Source organism: Gadus morhua, chromosome 4 (genome assembly GCF_902167405.1).
Source record: "Gadus morhua chromosome 4, gadMor3.0, whole genome shotgun sequence".
NCBI lineage: Eukaryota > Metazoa > Chordata > Actinopteri > Gadiformes > Gadidae > Gadus > Gadus morhua.
Window position 1 is genome coordinate 28,765,990 of NC_044051.1, and position 22,472 is coordinate 28,788,461.

Below are 22,472 nucleotides of genomic sequence, written 5' to 3' on the forward strand. Positions count from 1 at the left end.
TACAAGAAAATAACAGCATGCAGTGCCTGACCCACAGGATAAGACTGAACTGACAATCAACCTGAGTTTAATCTTAGTATTCGGTAACCAAGGCTGAAATAAGGTCATCAATGCAATTTGAAATTGTGTGAGTGAGAGTGGGGTTGGGCAATGATATAATCACTGGTGTTTTGTTGAGGCTGCAAACTCGAGGTTCTGATGCCGAGTGGCCCAGATAGCCACCCCACGATCACGAGTGCTGTGTTGCTTTGATACATTAATTAAACCGCCGACTAATAAACCTTAAAACACCAGATTATCCTATTATTATACAAATTGCCCCCCAGTTTTCGATCAAGCTGAAGTTGTCCTTAAGCTGCAGAGAGGCTGGCTCAACCGTCGCTGCCGAGTCAGGGTTGTGAAGATGTCCTGTTGATTCCGGATGTCTCTTAAATGGTGGATCCCAGCGTCTTCAGTTCGCTCCCTGGAAAAAGAAAAAAGGTACTAATTTAATACTTTCTGTACACACACACACACACACACACACACACACACACACACACACACACACACACACACACACACACACACACACACACACACACACACACACACACACGAGAAGCAGTTGAATAACATATCAAGCGAAATGAAAAAGTGTGTGAGGACAGCTATACAAGAACAATTGCGTCTAGTTTACCGAGTTTGACCAAATCGGTCTTGATTTTATGCCTGTAGCTCACAGCTGCACAAGATCTGAGAAGGGACCAAGTAATCTCCATGCTGCCCTCTGCAATACTTGGCAAAGAGGAGACCAAACATTGTTAATGCAAGCTTTCCTTTTCGATGTCTATGCTTACCTAAATCTTATTTTGCTTTAAAATATAAAAAATGTAAAGAAAAAAAGATTTTCGATGGCGCCATTTCCACACTTTCTTTTACAGTTTGTTGTTTTGTTGTAATTCTATTGTTATAATTTATGACACCATGAAATAAGAATCTCAATGTCAACGTTTTATTTTAATATTTGTATTTGTTTTTTTGCATTTACACAGTACATTGAAATATGATGGTCTATTCTGTGTGGTTGAATTGAACTAAAATGAAATTGAATAACAGAATGCCTTAAAGGCTGATATCTAACATGTCTGAAATTAAAACTTTAATTTCATACTGGATCTTGCTATCAGTTCAAGCTTTTTCGTTCCCTGTTTTACAACCAATTAATCCACAGAAGGGCACATGTTGGTAGGGCTGTGAGATGAGGGATTTTTTATTCACAATATACCATATATATCTCGATACTTTTAAATCTCATCTGAAGGACCCCATCATTTATTATATAGGCCTACTGTATTATAAACCCAAATACTTGGGTTTGTATATTATATCATCACACAACGTGATGCAAAAGGAACACTGGAACAGAAACAAGGTTGAAACACTGGCTCAAATCCTCAGGTTGTGTCCCTTCCCGTTTACTCACTGTTGGTTGGTATGCCATAAAAACTAAGTGATGATTTTGTATTGCTGTTGTTAGAACAGCCGTAGATTACACAACAAATTATGAGTTGTGCAAAAAGTACCGCTGGCAAGGGGGCCATACTGCCCCCGCGAATGTGATGGCGTTTATAGAACCAGGCATTAAAGGTCTCGTGCGATAAAGACAGTTAAACGCAGTACTTCCAAAGTTAGAGGTCTCGTGCAATGAAGACGGTTAAATACCCTGTACTTCCAAATTTGTCTTTGTGGGTTTTGAGACAGGAGAGAAAAGAGATAGAATACAGAAGAATACAGAAGAATTTCGAAAATATATTATTACTAGAATTATTAGGTAAGGTAAGTTAATTTGAAGCAGCTATTTATTTCCAATGTTCATATTTTTAATGTTAGTAGTATAGAACATTCTGATAACGATGACATTCGCGAAATCTTGAATTAGCTATAGTACTACCATGACAACGATATCCAGGCGTTAGCTAGGCGGTGCTAATGGCTAATGAACTAGCTAGTTAAACACTAATGTTACTCAAATGATATGTGCTTATAGGCAGAGGCAAATTACACTTAATACTCAAGTGTAGTAATTGTTTAAGTCAACACCATGAAGTATGATGAAGACAGCAAGAATAGTGTAAACTTTAGCAGGCTACTTAGCCAACTTAACAGGCCGATGGGGCATGGCTATAAAATGCCATTGTGAGCCAGCTGTAGCCTCTGTAACTTGATGTCACATTTATCCTGTCATTCAGGGTAAATTATGATTTAACGGGCTTTAACAGTTTTAAGATGGCGTTAATTTTGCTTGCCTTTTGGATGTGCAATGACCACAACTTGCTAATATCGACGAAATCGGGCGGGAATCAACAAAGAGGCAGAGGCACTCGACTCTGTCGCGTGCAGTCGTAACGTTGCATTAATTTGTTTTAACTATAATGCAGTTGCACGAGCTTGCAATGGTAGTGCTAGTACCATAAGGCGCGAAAAAACAGCTTTGTCTAAGCAAAGGATATCTACATACCGTAGTTTTCCATTCCTCGCCATGTCTTCTTCTACTCCGTCAAGCAGAGTGTTCTGCCAATTTCTGCTACCGATCATATTGTGCTTCCTGGACTGTTCTGCGCATGCGCATGATTACGCTATTGATTCCGCGTTGTGGTATTGGTGTAAAATACACATACAGTACCCCTGAAATCTCCAATAAAGACGTTATAATAATACAGTATCAAATTATGCTCCCCATATTCTTACAGTGTACATGGGGTTAGTGGTGTACAATAACATGATTCTGTAGTGGGAGCATCGTTAGATAGAGGCAGTTGGTCTACAGATGAAATACGCTACCTGACACATAAGAATATGGGGAGCATAATTGTATGCTGTATTAAAATGTCTTTATTGGAGATTTCAGGGGTATAGTATGTGTATTTTACAATTTTACGCATGTCATGCGCATGCGCCGAAGTAGGTAGCGAAATCTAGCAAGGTAGCAGTTGGCAGAAGGTGTACCAAACTCCAAGAAGTTCATAAGCATTTGGTTAGCTATGTGTCCCTCTGTCTGCAGAGCAGACTAAATGCCACCAATGGTAATCTTAACTTACCTTATTGAGGATTTCAAGCGAAAACGACCACGTATCAGTAGGTCTGGGTCCCCACCGTGAAGTGTTGGCGGGAATAGGAGGAAATTAGCCTGGCAATCGTAGATTGTGCGTCGGTCTGGGGAGGCTGCCGTCAATTTCTTCAATCAGCGCGATCAACTGGCGTAGTTCAAATGGGTTAAACCCTAATCCTTACCATAAACTCCCGCAAACAGCTAGGACTAATCAAAACACGATTTAAAGGAGAGCCCTTCTTACCAATCAGAGTCGAGAATCCGGGACTTATCCTACGAAAAAATATATCATACCCAGACCAGTCTAGGAGGAAATATGAACGAGTACTCGATTGACGCTTGTGTGACGTCAAGTTCTAAAAAATGAAATAAAAATCGACCAGAGATCACTTGTTGTCAGTCAATTTTAAAGAAATCCACCAATCACTATAATAGGCTAATAATAGTAATCCTGAACTAGAGATGCAATTTGCAATTGCAATATAAAGGTCATGCAAATCCAGAATATGGTGCCATTAAACCACCTGGCCCAATGTTTTGTAGGACCTTTCAGTTTTGATTTAAGATGAATTTACACATTCTCATCTTTACCTGCACAAAAACTAGGCCTAGTCCTGTTTCACACTGTATATGTATCATGAACTGTACTGTTTAAAAGTTTAACACAATTACATTAATTTCCTATGCATTTCTTTTTGCATCATAGATCATTCCCTCCAGTCCCCGTTGACCTCATTCTTGTCAGGTATGTGTATAAAGCCTTGTCAGCCTTAAAAAGCCAATTCAGAACAAAGATTCACAATGCAACGTAACAAAACCGTTGTAGATAGAAGTTGCAGCAGTGTGAATTGAACGTTGCAAGTCGTCATAAGACAGTTGAATTGCAGTTACAAGGTTTTAGAACACTTTTACTTCAGTGCTGATGACGTCTTGCCACTCACGTCAGTCAAGACCAGCAGAGGCTTCACGATATTATTAGGAGAGTAGGAGAAAATAATTATCCACTTTGCGTAAGGAACGCTACTGTTTGCAAAAACATCAGTCGCGTAACAAGTATGCCAAGTATGCTACAGCTTTATTGGTTAACGTTACCAGCAAGCTAGTTAGTAAAAACAAGTGGTATAGTAAAGGTGTCGTTATGGAAACGGTGGTGATGTTGATAGAAGTTGCATGGGTGTGAACCCTGTTGCATGTATTTTCATCGCAAATCTTTGGTCTGAAGCCCGCATTTGCATCACAAATCTTTGGTCTGAAGCCTGCTATAAGACAGTTTATGGCTAGATTGTATTGAAACCTCAATCACACGTTAAAATGTGAAACATTTTATTTCACAGGATGAGTGAGGAAAAACAGTTACGGGCAAGCAGGGGCGATTCTAGGTAGTGTGGGGGCCCTAGGCAGAGGATTGTTGACGGGGGGGGGGGAGCGATTTTATTTTATTTATTTTTTGGCTCTAGGGGGCCCCCCCCGTGGCCCGGGGCCCCGAAACAATTGCGGGGCCCCAGGCAGTTGCCTGGTATGCCTAATGGGATGCGGCGCCTCTGCGGGCAAGGCAGTACCTCCGTTCATGGAGATCTGCTAAACAAGTGATGAATAAGATAGCTGAAAGCACTGCCAGTGTTTGTGTCACAGAACACCATGTGGCTGATGCCAGCTTGTCCAGCAGTCCATCCAGTGTTCTTGCGCCTGTTGGTGACATGGACAACTCCTTGGACTTGGATGAGTCATTTGAGGATCGTTCTGCTTTGGAGGATGACCTCGATGACTGGATGGATGTTGATCCCTCTGATGATGAGGAGGAAGAGGTTTTTGGGGATGACCTGGAGGCGTCCGACCAGCGTCCGGCATCGCTCGCATCTGACCTCGCTAGCTGGGCTTGCCAGTTTCAGGTGAAACACAATGCTGTTGATGACCTTTTGAAAGTTTTGAGAGGTCACGGACACACTGACCTGCCTTCCACCACCAGGACACTCCTGAAGACACCCAGGGAGGTCAGGATCACTTCAAAGTCTGGTATGGAGTATGTCCATTTTCCAATCAAGGACAAATTGCAACAGACTCTATTGAGATACCCAGCAGACCAGGTCCCTGACTGTGTTGACCTTTCCTTCAACGTAGATGGGCTACCTCTGTTTAAGAGCTCAGGAAGAACAATGTGGCCCATACTTTGTGCTGTCCATTTAGAACCAGTGTCAGTCTTCCCTATCACCCTGACTTGTGGAGGTTCGAAGCCACAGAATCTGGAATTCCTGGAAGACATGGTGATGGATGTCAACAACCTCCTGTCCAGTGGCCTGCAACATAGGAACAAAACAATAAAATTCAACATTCTATGTTTTGTGTGCGATGCTCCTGCAAAGGCCTTTGTGAAGAATGTAAAACTTTGCACAGGCTATTATGGGTGTGACCGGTGTGTGCAGAGGGGTGAGTGGTATGAGAAGGTTACTTACCAAGACACAGAGGTGGTGGCTCGTAGTGACGACTCCTTCCGCCAACAGACACAGGGCGAGCATCATCATGGCAGCACCCCGCTTTTGGATTTACCCATAAACATGATCAGTGCATTTCCCATCGATTACATGCACCAGGCATGCTTGGGTGTAATGAAGAGGCTTCTCTTCATGTGGTGCAGAGGAGTGAAGGGCCTGAAGATGTCGGCAACCCAAATAGAGGAGGTCAGCAGCAGGCTCACCAACCTCCGTCCACACATCCCTTCCAGCTTCGCTCGCAAACCGAGAGATCTTAAAGAGCTTGAGAGATGGAAGGCAACGGAACATAGGCAGTTTATGTTATATTCAGGAAAGATTGTGCTGAAGGGGGTCCTTAATAGGGTTGCCAACCGTCCCGCAAAATACGGAATCGTCCCTTATTTGGGAATTAAATGTTGCGTCCCGTATTGAACCAATACGGGACGCAATTTGTTCCGTATTTCCATAAATGTCCAATACACATGTCTGTCACACACACAAATACTAAATCTAACAATAATGATCAAAACAAAACACAGGGAATACTACGGTCAGCAAAATTGTCGCGGCGGGATCTACGTAAGACCCGCTCCGGTCATCTGTGTGTCTGCGCATGCGTGTGGTGGTCACGGTTGCCTAGCGACAGACACCACACACCGGCGCTGCTCACAAAACCCGCGCCTTTTAAAAATGTCCACTACACCCGATACTCCACCACGTCCTCAAAAGCGTAAACGTTCGCAGAAGTACGGACGTGAGTGGGAAGACGCACATCCTTGACTGTACAGCGTCAGTGGAGATGTTTACAAGGCAAGTTGTAAAATATGTCGGCGAGTGTTTTCAGTCTGACATCAGACAGCATGCAACAGGAGAGCAACACTGCAGACACGAAAGATCACAGAAGACCCAAGCGTCAGTGTCACAGTTCTTCATACCCCAATCATCTCCTGAGGTTGATACGGTATGGGACATTATGTTGTGATTGATTTCCTATCTGGTTGTGCTTTTGCCAGAACATCGCAGTGCATGGGCAGAGCCTATTTTAGTAAACTGTTGTGGTTTGATTGATTGTTTAGGATGTTGAGTTTTAAAAGTCGAATGAACGACTTTATTTAATATACAGAAGTATATAAATATTATATATTGCCATTTAAAGAACAAATCATACTAATGGATTAACAGTTAATAAATAAATAAATACATTTGTTAAAAGAAAACCTTTATTCTTTAATATACAGACATTTCCTGGATTAAAAATGTTTGTAGAGCTTTCTGTGTATTCTGTGTCACAATTTTTATATTTTTGAGGAATGCAGTGTTCAGTGATCATTACATCCATTATATTATTAGTGTGGATTAACTGTTTGGATGACCTGCCTTCTTTTCGAGTGACAAGACAGGCAGCAGACAAATGTTCAATTTAATCAACAATATGTCATCCCACTCCTCTCTATATTACCGCAGCTGAGGTGACACAGGTGTACCACACAGTAAGACACAACCTCAGCTACAACAGTGTTGACTGTGCACATAAACTGAATCAAAAGATTCTCCTGGATACAAAAATTAAAAAAAAAAAATGTATAGGGACAACAATGGCAGAGTCAGTGGTTAAAGATGTCCTTGCTCCAAAGGCAGTGGCTGATGTTCTCAAGGCCCTAACATCAGAAAAACCCCTCCCATTTTCGATTCAGACAGATGCATCAAATAAAGGAAACAGGAAGATGTTCCCCCTTGCTGTTCAATACTTCAGTCCAGAATGCGGGGTCACCAACAAAATGCTGGATTTCATTGAAAATGCAGATGAGTCCGCTGCTGGGATTGTAGCTCTCACAGAGCAGTCGCTTGACAAATTTGGCTTATCGTTGGATCATGTGACAGCATTTAGTGCACTGCAGACAACACAAATGTGAATTATGGAATTCACAACTCTGTCTTCACCAACTTGAAGAAGTAACAAAAAGATCTGCTGCACGGAAACTGCCATGCCCATATTTTGCACAACACAGTGAAGCATGCTCTTGACCAGCTCACTGTAGATGTGGAAAATGTTGTGCTGAAGGTCTATGCCTTCTTTTCCACATCTGCCAAACGAAGAGAATCACTCAAAGGGCCCTATTTTAACGGTCTGAAACGCAAGTGGGAAGCGCAAAGCGCAAGTAGCTTTGTGGGCGGTTCTACGGCGCTATCGCTATTTTACAGGCGGATAAATGACGCTTGCGCCGCGGCGCAAGTGTCAAAAGGGTTGGTCTGAAGCAGCCTAATTACCCGTAGGTGTGGTTTGGGCGTAACGTGCAACAAACCAATGAGAGTGCCAGCTCCCATCCCCTTTAAGAACCATGAGTGCATTTGAATCGGACGAGTTGATATTTTGACAACGCGTCTGCAGTCTCCGAGAATTTCAAACTGCAAATGGCTTAGTTTATTGCCAAATAATATGACCTAATTCACACATGGAATAAGGGGTTTTCTTCCACAACTTCAGAAATACTGAGTCCTCAAATAAATGTCGGCAAAGAAAACGTATGATAGGCTATAACATATGATATGCGGCAACTGTGGTTCTATTTAATGATATACGCTGTGAGGGACCGGAGTGGTCGCCCCACGTATCTGGGATACGGGCAACTGGGTATCGCGAGTGTGGGCAAGAATGAGGGCAATGGACTGACGACTAAGAAAAGTGAAGTTTTAATCTCTCCAAACATTCACAAAAATAGAGCAACGTTCAAAAATGAAAAGGAAATGACTGCATCAGTCAGCAAACCAAACTAAGATAACATAAAACAGCATACCATAACATACGTTTCTCGTACTGGCCTCACTCCAAGCCAGCACCACCTTCAGCCCCAAACACCAAATGAAAAGGCCCTTAAATAGGGAAATGGTAATTGGACCAATCACGGCCATATGGGCCAGACCATTAGCTGGGGGAACATTTACCTAAAGCTAACAATCCAACATAACTGAACAGAAAGTACATTGTGTGAATACTAAACAAACATAATACTAAACAAACAATCACCAAATTCATATATACCCACACCCTGTGCAGAACCTAAAGCTATTTAAAAAACAGCTGTTTCTATCAACACCCCCCTGGGCTATTCCCTGATATTTTGATCCTAAGCTCCCTTAGCATACTGCCCCCTACCGGGACGGAAGACCAATTCTATACCAGCCCAATCTAATGTATACACACACACAATATAATAATAATTCCTCTAATGCGGGACAGTGAGAAGGGGGAGGATTTCACCTTCTCACATACGCAATACATTATAAACATTGTTTCTTATCAGTATTGTATGCTATCCTAATATGCATGTGTCCCCGCGGTAATAGACATTGCCATTGATTGTATTATGCGTTACGTGTTTAGTTTGCCCAAGTGAAGGAGTTCAAGTAGGCTACCTCGGGGTCTTGTTCGCGAGTGAGGGAACTATGGAGCGTGAGATTGGCCGGAGAATCGGAGCAGCGGGGGCGGTATTGCGTTCGCTTTACCACACCGTTGTTACGAAAAGAGAGCTGAGCCGCAAGGCAAAGCTCTCGATCTACCGGTCGATCTTCGTTCCTATCCTCACCTATGGTCATGAGGGTTGGGTGATGACCGAAAGGACGAGATCGCGGGTACAAGCGGCCGAGATGAGTTTTCTCAGAAGGGTGGCTGGCGTCTCCCTTAGGGATAGGGTGAGAAGCTCAGCCATCCGTGAGGAACTCGGATTAGAGCCGCTGCTCCTTTACTTAGAAAGGAGTCAGCTGAGGTGGTTCGGGCATCTTGTAAGGATAAGAAATACCATGCAAATTAAATTTAAATGAAGTGAAATTTCGAGGTTGGAAACTGGGCGCCTTACAGAGCACACACGCGCGCCCGCATTCATTCATTCTTTTTAACACTCACTCGCGGTAAAACAATGTTTTTCACGATCAAATAGGCCTACTCATCAATAGGCCTATCTCACAACTTCCTGGTTCGGCGTTCGATTTTGCCTTCACCGGGTAAAGTGACTTCCGGACGCGTAGTCCATGATATTTGACAATGGCGCGGTCAAAAAACAAAAGCTTCTGTTGTGTACCTCTATGCGCCAATTCAAAACAAAAACAACCGTATTTACATTTCCACGACTTCCCAAATAATACCCAATACAGCAGTGGCGATCAGACGGAATGAAGGAGTTAATTTCGTAATTCAGAAGGGGAGTACATCTGTAGTCGGCATTTCTCAGCGGCTGATTATGACGACGGGAGTGCTACACTGAATACTGGAGCTGTTCCTAGTCGTTTTGACTGGAACAGCTACACCACAGCCCCGAAAAAAACACCCGTGTATAAACGGGTGTCAGCTCGAAAAGCTGAAGGAGAGGACAAAACACGAACGGACCGGAGAGGTACCGGGGAACATGACTACGCGACACGCCCCCCCTGCCGGTAAGTAGATGTGTGCTAACTAGCTGTTATGTCTGTTATTTGTGTTCAACACTTGTTGGGCTATTGTATAATTTTGCCAAACATGGCATGGTTAACGTTAAAACATTCAATCAACATCAGACGTACTGTTAAACTGGGGTTGCATATTAATTCAGATTCAGCTTTATTGGCCAGGTTTGCGAACAAACGAGGAATTTGACTTTGGTTTTTACTCTATGTACACTCAACCTATAGTTAATACATAAAAAATAAAAACAGAAAACAGTACAAATAAATTTAATAATAAGAAATATAAATAAACTTAAGTATACAGAATAACAATACAATAAAAAGAAAGGGTGAATACGAATGAATGGTAATGACGACTTATTTGTCTTCTTTTTTTGTAGGTGCACTGGAGTATATTGCTGAGCTGGAGGCAAGGCTGCAAGAAATGTCCAAGGGGCCACAAACTGTCCTCAACAGGTTTTGTGTGTCTGATTATACCATGACATATTATACTCGGTTTCCATCTCAAGAAGTGTTTCAAGTGTTTTGGGAGTCTGTTTTGCCCCTCAACACAATATATTCTTTATTGGAGCAAAGCACAGAGGATTGGACAAGAGGCGATTCCAACACCACGCCCTTCAAGGAAGATTCCAGTCATTGATGAGTTTTTCATCTACTGTTGTAGAGTAGCAACTGGCCTTAATGAACAGGTCATTGCTGACATCTTCCAGGTCAGCACAGCTGAGATGGTACCAACTCCAAGCTGGACATTCCCTCTAGGATGTGGGACATTAAAGGGCGAAACGTCAAATAAAAATGTGACTTTTTTTTTATATTGTAGTGAGAACAGATGTATTCTAATATGCATCTTTTCATAATGAGCAAGTTTAACAGAGTGCAAATTGCAAAACAAATGTCTTACCAGCATACGCTCTGTAGAGTGTGGACTTGACTCCAGTCTTCCCCACCGACTTGGGTTTCTTCACCACCAGGTCACTCACAGCCTCTGGATGGATTCCCTGAGGCGAACAACAATACAGGAAATGCTCATATACTCTAGACAAATACTGAAGTGTATGATTTGAACAGAGGACACAACAGCACACGTGGGTTCGAGGTCGATGCCACATCTGTGGTTGACTGGTACAGGCCAGGGAAGGTGGAACCACATCAAGGCCCAGCTGCACATAATGCGCTGTCTGGAACAGCAGAGCGGTTATATGGCTACAGAAGCCTTTGCCCGCAGCACAGCTACAGCTCTGAGAGACCCAGTTGTCCAACAGCCTCCAGGGTGATCTGTGAACACCATAAGAATTGAGTTACTGAACTTAGTAGGTAGGACCTTGATATAAGGCCATTGGAAACTGGCAAGGAGCCTGCAACCGCAGAAAAGCCATGTACAGTTCCGTGCAAAACTCTTGGGCCACCATTACATCTGTTGTTTTAGCAATGTTATAACATGAACTAGCCCAGATGTTTGTCCTTTTAATGCACTCAACGCATTTCCTTTATTTACGGCTTGTGCCTTAATGAAGAGGAAGAAAAATACATAGGTCTACTCTGTACAGCCACAACATTGCAGCAAGCTAGGTGGGCCAAGTCTTAAGCACGCTACTGTTTGTAAGAAAGAACAATGAAAATGATCTGAACTTCAGAAGAAGAGGAAAACTGCAACTGCAGTTGTTAGTCCAGACAGACTATCAAAACTAACAGACTTGGGCCAACGGGCCCTAACTCAGCAGAAACCTGTAGTATGTGGGGCTCCTCATCGAGCGGTTGCATTTACCTCTCACTACCACCTTTCCATCAACTATATTTGACACTTAGCATATACATAATGTTAATAATATGTCGCTGATCGGAAGAAAACTGGTCAGCAAATAACTAGCTGAACCTATCCTTGGCTAAACTAATGCTAAAATGCTAACGCTACACACGGAGACTTCATAGCCACCATGGCTAATTATATTCATAATATTATAGTCTACACGTAACAAATATGATCATTTTACACACATTTCACACACAGACAATATTTCTGACGATTTATATGGATCGTATATGGTTTGCTTGTCATCACAAAACATGAATGAGCAAGGCGGCCATTGAGTAGCCTACTGACAACAACAAAACACCTTAGACAACTTACCTTGATAATTGTGTACAAACTCCTCCACAGAAAACTTGTACCCCTTTGTCAGCCTGGGCTGTGGTGTTGCTGAGTGTGTCTCCACAATCTTCTGCACATCTTCGAATCGCAATTTGGGAATACCCACCAGGGAAGTGGCGAAGAAACGATCCATTTTTGCATTGACGGCAATACAAAAATGACTACGCCGGAAGAATGTTTACCCGGTGTGACGTCATTTCCGATTTTCGTGAGATAGGCCTATCCTAAAAGTTATGGGCATGTAGGCATACACGATGTCTGTGTCAAGAAAATATGTGTTTGCTGTACGGTGTTTGCAGATGCATTGATTTAAAAGTACAACTTATTACCGCTGCATCAGCTGTTCTTTCCCAAATAATTTACCAAGAATGTGCGGCTAGGTAGATGAGAGAAGCAAAGTGTATGCGCGAGGTGCACAAGCAATCCGTATGCATCGCATGCGCATGTATGCTTGCGCCCTTAAAATAGCATCTGAACAACGCGCCACTGACTTTAAACCAGGTATTTCCTGGTCAGTAGCGCAATGGTATTCAGAGACGGCAAAATACCGTTTGCGCCAGAACACGCCTCCTCCTTCCGCCGAACCGCCCCTTGGGGCGCATGATCAATCCCTAATTTACCGGCGAGTGGCGCTGGTGGGAAAAGAACGCTCTGCGCCAGTTGTAAACTAGCAACGACACATGCGCCAGTGACTAAGTCACTTGCGCCGGATGCAAGATAGGGCCCAAAGAGTTTTGTAGGTTTTGTGATGTTGAGTTCCAGGAAATTCTGCGACATGTCACAACCAGGTGGCTCTCCCTTAATCCAGCCATCACCCGGCTAATGCAAACCTGGATTGCACTGAAATCGTACCTCATCAGCCTGGGGGGAGGAGTGTCCCAAACAATTTTGAGCATTGTTAAAGTTCAGTGAGGACTCAACTGAGGAAGATGGAGACATTGTTGAGGTTTACCTTCTTTTCTGCAATAATATCCTCTCTCTCTTTGAGGAAGTTGTAAAGAAGCTGGAGAGTGATGAAACCACCTGTGTTGAGTTATATTCCATCATGGAAAACTTCAAGCAAAAGCTCACACAGAGACGAGATTAACATTTCTATGGCTACTTAACTAAATTGAAGCTGCAGCGTCTCCGTCCACTTGATGCTGACATGGCAAGGGCAGATTTTACTGCATTCCTCAACACAGCACTCTCATATGTTGAGAAATGGTTCAACTTTTCGGAACACTACTGGTTGTTCTCACTGCAACCTCTCTCTCTGCACCATGGCACCATGACCTTTACTGACATTGAGAGGGTGACCACCAAGCTCAACCTCATCCATAAAGTCAACATGGATGAACTTTATGATGAATGCTCCACATCAAAACCCATTCTGAAGAGGCTCAAAGAAGATGCTGAAGATGAATGGAAGTCCAAAGGTGTGGCTGCCAGGTGGGTGGCTCTCTTTCGAGTAGCTGACCTGCCAAACATGTTGTCTATCACCAGACACATCCTGAGCATCCCAGCATCCACTGGATGTGTGGAAAGGATCTTCTCCAGAATGGCCAACAAATGGAGTGACTGCAGGAACAGGTGCTCCACAGAGCTCATGAGAAATGACCTCCTGATCACTCTCAACTTTGAGCAGTCCTGTTCAGAGTTTTACAACAGCGCTTTAAAAGACAAAGAGTTACTCAGTGCTGCAAGGAGTAACAAGAAGTACACCTGGAAAAAGAAGTAACAGTTTTGAGGGGAGGAGTAATGTTGAGGGAAGGAGTAATGTTTTGCACTCTTTTTTTACATAAGTTTATAAGTGTTTTTGTTGTTTATTTGTACTGTTTTTTTTTGTAAAAATGTTCAAAGAGAGTCCCTATAGTTATGCACTTAAAAAGTAACATGAAGTTCTCAGTTTATTTAGTTTATATTTTAAAAGTTCATTGCTGCACACGCCACACAAAGAGATTTCATTCAAGATTTAATTGACTGCACTTTATAAAAGAATGTTATGTGGTAATAAAGCATTTCAAGCTTTAAGTATGACTAATTCCTTTCTTGATCAACCCTTTACTAAAAACACCAGCACAAAATAAAACATACCACTGCTGCGGGCGCCCCGCCCCAAAGGAGTCGGGCCCGTGGTGGGCGTCCCTTATTTTAATTTCTGAAAGTTGGCAACCCTAGTCCTTAAAGATGAATTTTTCAGCCACTTCATGACATTCAGTGTGGCAATGAACATACTTGTAAGTCCAGCATTGGTCGAGCAACACTGGAGATATGCTGCTGATCTCCTCCGATTCTTTGTTGAGAGAGGCCGAGAACTTTATGGTAACCAGTTTCTGGTCTACAACGTGCACTCAATGTTGCACATTGTGGAGGATGCCGTGACCTTTGGAGGATTGGACAATTGTAGCGCTTTTAAATTTGAAAATTGTCTCAAGAAAATAAAGAGGATGGTAAGGAGTGGAAGATGCCCCCTGTCACAAGTGGTGAAAAGGCTTGAGGAATGCGCTGGACAGCCAATGGAGCATGGTAGGCAGAGGTCCAATTCTTCTTTTATTTTGAATCGCCGCGAATGCTGCGAGGTCATAGAGGAGAGGGATGGAAGCCAGCTTTGCCGTGTATACCAGCACCCAGAACCACTTTTCAGTGTCCCTTGTGACTCCACATTAATCGGAGTACTGAAGTACAAGAACAATGACACCGTTTTGAGATGGATCCAAAAAGACAACCTGAAAAGAAAGGCAATCAAGATTCCTGTTGGGGAAAAAATCCTCTTCATGGCCATTCTTCATGACATTGCAGTATGTTGTAATTTGCTCAGTGTATTATCGTTGCAATTTATTGTACAGACACAATAATTCTTTACTGTATTAAATCAACCTCTCTGTTCTTGATTACAGAATGTATAGCATCGTCAAATTTTTGGGGGAAAGGACTGTTGGCATAGTGGCCAGTAATTGGATTATAAAAGAGGGAGATGTAAGTACATGCGAAAAACCTTTATGTCAATCATGTCAACAATTCTATGCAAGTTCTGCAAAACTATTTTGTTTTCCATTTCAGAAGACATGCAGCTACTGGCCACTCCACAAGCCCACACAGAGGGCAAAGGACAAAGATTTGCCCGATCCTAAAACCTGGCTAAAAAGGCCACGTACTTCATCAGCCTGGGGGGAGGAGGGTCCCAAACAACTTTGAGCATTGTTAAAGTTCAGTGAGGACTCAACTGAGGAAGATGGAGACATTGTTGAGGTTTACCTTCTTTTCTGCAATAATATCCTCTCTCTCTTTGAGGAAGTTGTAAAGAAGCTGGAGAGTGATGAAACCACCTGTGTTGAGTTATATTCCATCATGGAAAACTTCAAGCAAAAGCTCACACAGAGACGAGATTAACATTTCTATGGCTACTTAACTAAATTGAAGCTGCAGCGTCTCCGTCCACTTGATGCTGACATGGCAAGGGCCGATTTTACTGCATTCCTCAACACAGCACTCTCATATGTTGAGAAATGGTTCAACTTTTCGGAACACTACTGGTTGTTCTCACTGCAACCTCTCTCTCTGCACCATGGCACCATGACCTTTACTGACATTGAGAGGGTGACCACCAAGCTCAACCTCATCCATAAAGTCAACATGGATGAACTTTATGATGAATGCTCCACATCAAAACCCATTCTGAAGAGGCTCAAAGAAGATGCTGAAGATGAATGGAAGTCCAAAGGTGTGGCTGCCAGGTGGGTGGCTCTCTTTCGAGTAGCTGACCTGCCAAACATGTTGTCTATCACCAGACACATCCTGAGCATCCCAGCATCCACTGGATGTGTGGAAAGGATCTTCTCCAGAATGGCCAACAAATGGAGTGACTGCAGGAACAGGTGCTCCACAGAGCTCATGAGAAATGACCTCCTGATCACTCTCAACTTTGAGCAGTCCTGTTCAGAGTTTTACAACAGCGCTTTAAAAGACAAAGAGTTACTCAGTGCTGCAAGGAGTAACAAGAAGTACACCTGGAAAAAGAAGTAACAGTTTTGAGGGGAGGAGTAATGTTGAGGGAAGGAGTAATGTTTTGCACTCTTTTTTTACATAAGTTTATAAGTGTTTTTGTTGTTTATTTGTAGTTTTTTTTTGTAAAAATGTTCAAAGAGAGTCCCTATAGTTATGCACTTAAAAAGTAACATGAAGTTCTCAGTTTATTTAGTTTATATTTTAAAAGTTCATTGCTGCACACGCCACACAAAGAGATTTCATTCAAGATTTAATTGACTGCACTTTATAAAAGAATGTTATGTGGTAATAAAGCATTTCAAGCTTTAAGTATGACTAATTCCTTTCTTGATCAACCCTTTACTAAAAACACCAGCACAAAATAAAACATACCACTGCTGCGGGCGCCCCGCCCCAAAGGAGTCGGGCCCGTGGTGGGCGTCCCTTATTTTAATTTCTGAAAGTTGGCAACCCTAGTCCTTAAAGATGAATTTTTCAGCCACTTCATGACATTCAGTGTGGCAATGAACATACTTGTAAGTCCAGCATTGGTCGAGCAACACTGGAGATATGCTGCTGATCTCCTCCGATTCTTTGTTGAGAGAGGCCGAGAACTTTATGGTAACCAGTTTCTGGTCTACAACGTGCACTCAATGTTGCACATTGTGGAGGATGCCGTGACCTTTGGAGGATTGGACAATTGTAGCGCTTTTAAATTTGAAAATTGTCTCAAGAAAATAAAGAGGATGGTAAGGAGTGGAAGATGCCCCCTGTCACAAGTGGTGAAAAGGCTTGAGGAATGCGCTGGACAGCCAATGGAGCATGGTAGGCAGAGGTCCAATTCTTCTTTTATTTTGAATCGCCGCGAATGCTGCGAGGTCATAGAGGAGAGGGATGGAAGCCAGCTTTGCCGTGTATACCAGCACCCAGAACCACTTTTCAGTGTCCCTTGTGACTCCACATTAATCGGAGTACTGAAGTACAAGAACAATGACACCGTTTTGAGATGGATCCAAAAAGACAACCTGAAAAGAAAGGCAATCAAGATTCCTGTTGGGGAAAAAATTAAATGAACCTCTCTGTTCTTGATTACAGAATGTATAGCATCGTCAAATTTTTGGGGGAAAGGACTGTTGGCATAGTGGCCAGTAATTGGATTATAAAAGAGGGAGATGTAAGTACATGCGAAAAACCTTTATGTCAATCATGTCAACAATTCTATGCAAGTTCTGCAAAACTATTTTGTTTTCCATTTCAGAAGACATGCAGCTACTGGCCACTCCACAAGCCCACACAGAGGGCAAAGGACAAAGATTTGCCCGATCCTAAAACCTGGCTAAAAAGGCCAATAAAAATATTTTCCTCAACAGGTGTGTTAATGGGCGACAAATAACAAGTGGTGCAACACATTTAAAAGAGTGTAATTTCTAATTGTTTTGGCCCACCTGACTGTTTAGATGATTGGGATCAGGCCGTCAGGAGGAACAAGAGGGCGGAGACAAAGTCCTGTGTGGAGACAGGAAATGAGGACAAAGGGAGGCGCATCATCGTCAAACCCCAAAAATGTATTCACACCGGTATATCTGCACATCCTTGTGTACTGTATAAACTTAGTGTTAAAAGTGCAAGCAGCAATTCTAAACAATGTGTAAACATGTAACACTGTTATTTACTTTCGGCTAATATGATTCTGTTCAGGTGAAGAGAAAACAAAGAAACGAAATGTGAAAAAGGCAGGACAAGGTCCACATTTCAGGACTTCCCTTCCTCCTCCACCCCAGATAGAATCCCTCATTCCACGGCGTAGCCCACTACAAATATCTTCACCCCCTGTGACTGATGACGGTAAAGTTTTGCAAGGGAATGATGGTTAAAAACAAATACAAATAATTGTATAGAAGTCAAGAAGACACTATGGTTCGAAACAAAAACACATAACCTAAATTCTTATCTTTTTCTTTCTGTAGATTACTCCCCTCTTTCACCAGCAAGACGTTTTTACAGAAAATGATGGTAAAGTTATGTATGGTAATGATGACGAATGATGATGAAATAACAGTAATTCTATGAGCCAAGACAACAAAGAGTTTGAAACCAAAAAAATTACATTGAATTATTTTTTTGTACTTTCTGCAGATGATTCGATCGCATCTTCATTTGAAACGCCATTGCCTATCTCTACTGGGGACGGTAAAGTGGCGGGTGGAGAGGGTGGTTAAAACCAAACTAGTAACTCTTATCAACAGGTTATGACAGTCATCTGTCTATACTAACCCTACACATTATGCTTTATACACATTACTTAGGTGACCGAAGAGAGAGAGAAACCATACCCATCTGGGCAAAGAATATCAACGGTAATACATGTATTGAACTGTATTGCACTGTATGCAAATGACACCAACTTCTACTAAATACACTCCTCTCATCTCAACATATTTTTTTTACAGCGACATTGGAGGTTCTGCTCCGAAAGCTTGAGACTGTTGAGCAGAATCAGAGAGAGGCTCTATTATTGCTACGGGCAAATCGACATGGGGACCCTGGGGAAGCTAGTGTCGAGTTACTGCAGGCGCAAACTCAGGCCGAACTACAGGAACTCGAGGAGCACCTTAAAAATAGAGAATTCACAAAAAAATGGTAAATGTACGAATAATGGTGAAGTGACTTTAGGCTATATTGTACACATGCCACCAAGTGTGCCACATGGCCCTGCCATTGAGCTTTTTTCATCTTTAGTTACCTGTTGTTAGCTAAGTAGTTAGAGATGAGCAGTCCATCTTCAAATACCTTAATTTGGTTCGCCCCCCTCAAAAGAAAACACCACCAACACCACATGAAAAATACAATGCAAATACTTGCCTTAACCATGGTTGTTTGATTTCCTTAGATTTCCCATCTGAGCCTAGTTGGGGGGTCCAATCCTGGGGAGTGTGTGAGGAGGGTGTTGCGCTCTGTGGCCTCAAACTTTGTTTGGAGCAGCTACAGCCTTAGGGGAAAGAAGGGGAAGATGCCACTGCTTGGCACAGCAGTGGGCAGTACCATCAAACGTAAGTCTAAATATGTGCAAACAAATCTATTTAGCTGTTTCAGCTATTTTTCTACACCTTTTAGCTGATGTGATCAGTTTCTTCCAAAGACTCCTCATTTAGGGATGGGCATGATTAATCGACGATCGACTAATTGATCATTAAGAATTTCGTAGATGACGTACATTTTTCATCGATAAAACTAATGCTAAAAAATATCTTCACACGGTGTGTCTTTTTACAATTACCATTCGTATTGTTGTTCAGCAGAGAAATACAGACGGTCCAATTGCGAACTACTGCAACTGCTGATGCCATCTCTCCAAGTTAAAAAGTAGCCGCACCCACCCCAAACTAATCGGAATAAGAGTATACATGTCGATTATAGCCGACTACACCACCTATTCTATTCCACATGGAATTCTATTCCGATCAGAGAATTATATTTAGATTAGCCGCGTTTACATGGACACTTCTGATCCGATTCGATTTCTAATCTGAATATATATATATATCTATCATGCAATCCGAGTGTACTGTATATATGGCTGTTACAAAAGTGGTCAGTGTGGTCAATTTAATCGAATGCCCATCCCTATCCTCATTATCACTGACCTTGGTACCGTGACAAGCTGGCTGCTTTTTGGTCTTTGTATTGTAGGATGTGTTGTTAATGGAATGCTTTCAGTGCATCACATCTATTTATTCCTATATTGAGTGTACTTTCTTTAACAGAAAGCCCTTTATCATTGGTATATTTTTTATGTATTACCTGCTGTTGTTGCTCAGGAGTTGAAGGGGACCAAAGACTTTCACCCTTGTGCTTTTGCTGAAATGCAACAGTACTGGATTTGAATTAAACCTGATGGGGAATTAAAATAGTGCAAGTCATTTTGACATCACACATCTGTACACATCATGCAGTTACAATTGACAGAGGCATGCAGCTGGTACAGATAGAGGCTACGTGTAAAGACTGTTCAGACATATCTCCTGTTGCATCACAACTATGTTATACAGTCCATGAGCCACAGGGGGTCTTCACTAACACTCGGACATCCCCACTCTGACATTTTAATACAATTTAAAGTTAATTAGCTGACAGTGGAGTTGTTGTATAAGTCCTCGTGGCTACTGCAGAACAACACCGGTGTTGTTCTATCCATTACCAACCCCACTCTCACTCATGCTATATTGCATAATTGTCTGGATTCAGATGCAAGAAGTGCATAACTAATATACACGTGTATGAATTATACTGTCGTGTTTTGGTTTGCATCTTTGCAGAAACAATTACAAAAAAAAAATTATATCTTTATTGTCCTCACAGTTGATCAGTTTTCTTTCTATTATTCAGACCAAAATGTATTAGCTGTGTACTTCATCTGAATCCATACAATCCCATTAATTTGTAATGAATGAATCACAAAGCAACAAGTTCCAACTTACTATCACACAAAAATATCCTCCAGAGATGAATAGATTTCAGGAAACAATGTTTTTGAGAATGTGCCCCCCGAGTGTTGGTGACATGCCTAACTTTTGATCACAAATTCAATCTAATTACAGAGGCGATCATGAAATGGAAGCCGGAGTTGGAAGAGAAGGAGGTGGAGCTTATGATGGCAGAGGTCTTGAAACATGCCCCCTCAGCCCACGCCAAAAGTTTGAAGGTGAGTTTAAACGAGAGAGGCATATGCAATCGATATCCCTCCAGATAAATTATGCGAACATGCTGACTATTAGGGAACAATTATCATATTTTTGTACACCACCACAAAGTGATATGCAGATCCATGTCCTACTCTTTAAGCTTGTTTACAAGACGTGGTTACAACTCTTCAAGCGAAACAAGGCTAACCTTTGAGGCGGCTCGACACCAACTCTGGGCGAAACACCTTTCTCAAGAAGCTAGAACTTGTTGCAGAGAAAAAACAATAGCACCACCGTTTCCATACCAACACTGCTCGTTTTAACTAGTAGTTAGCCAGTCAACCAATGAAGCTTTATATATATCTCAGAAAGCTATGCATCGTTAGAGAATATTTTTTGTATACTTACATACCTCCCGCCGAAGTTGCAGACTGCAGCTTGCTGAGCAGGTTCTCCAATACACAAAAGCACGTGAATAGGGGATGGCGGCCGACACCTTATAGAGCAGAGATAACACGTTCACTAACAAATCTCCGTTGCAATACAAGGTTCGCTCAACAACAAATAAATCCCGAACCGATCTACCTGCAACTAAATATTCTAGAGCTTTTTGACGAACACGTGTTCTGCCAATTTCTGCTTCCTGATTTTGCTACCTAGTGGTTCTGGGCATGCGCATGATGACGCTAATGATCCCCGGTGTGGTATTGGTGTAAAATACACTGCAGGATTAAAACATTGATCAACTAAACGCTAAAAAGTTTAAATTAAATAACATAAAAACTATAAAATGCATTTCCTGCAGCTGTAGTGCAAAGTGAGTTGGCTTGACTTCGTGTTCCTAGGATGAATATTGGCTCTGCAACGTCCGCAATGCCAGGCCCGTCTACCGTCTTCTTAAATTAGACATTATCCGGCAATGCTTAGCTAATTAGACATTATCCGGCAATGCTTAGCTTTCATAGCCACTTGGGCTGCTATCTAGAACGTGCTCACGCTCGAGTCTAGCGTAACCTCGGCATAACATATTTAAGTTTTGACTAAATGTACAATGACATTTGACTGAATGTAAAATGAATATAAATGCACTCACGTGTTCTCTTTCATTTGTTCTTCACAGGGTCGGATGGAACTGCAGGCGGAAGAACATCCCCAAAATTAAATTCAAAATTATTTGAAATAAAAATATAATAAATTGATATTTGTTAGTGTACTGTCTTGTCTTTTGAACAGGCATGGGGTCAACATTAGCAACAGCCACCAGCCAAAATGTAGGTAAAATATTAATGTGGCTTGTAGATGTCAGACTAGATTTTGTGGGTTCTATAAAGGGCAAATGAGGACTGCACCATGCAGATCCGCCCTAACGTCCTTGCAACGTTATGGCAACGTTATGGCAACCTTTTTGAAGAAGGTTGCATAAATGTCGCCAGTATGTATTTTGGTTGCCACGACTTCGCCAGGACGTGGCAGTTACGGACGAGCAACGTCGCCAAGAACGTCCTTGCAACGTTATGGCAACGTTATGGCAACCTTTTTGAAGAAGGTTGCATAAATGTCGCCAGTATGTATTTTGGTTGCCACGACGTCGCCAGGACGTGGCAGTTACGGACGAACAACGTCGCCAAGATACGTTGCGGCAACGTGATCGCGTCTTTCACCCGCACGTCGTGGCAACG

General features: G+C 42.3%; 2 long non-coding RNA genes across 2 annotated transcripts; both read left to right on the forward strand.

The window, feature by feature from the left end:
- The first annotated feature begins 14,313 nt into the window (after positions 1-14,313).
- Positions 14,314-15,277, forward strand: LOC115542174 (uncharacterized). The gene is made up of 3 exons (XR_003976483.1): positions 14,314-14,925; positions 15,025-15,103; positions 15,188-15,277. It is a non-coding gene; the product is annotated as an uncharacterized LOC115542174 (long non-coding RNA).
- Positions 15,278-17,198: 1,921 nt separating this feature from the next.
- Positions 17,199-17,648, forward strand: LOC115542172 (uncharacterized). Its single transcript, XR_003976481.1, has 3 exons — positions 17,199-17,285; positions 17,370-17,481; positions 17,569-17,648. It is a non-coding gene; the product is annotated as an uncharacterized LOC115542172 (long non-coding RNA).
- The last annotated feature ends 4,824 nt before the right edge of the window (positions 17,649-22,472 follow it).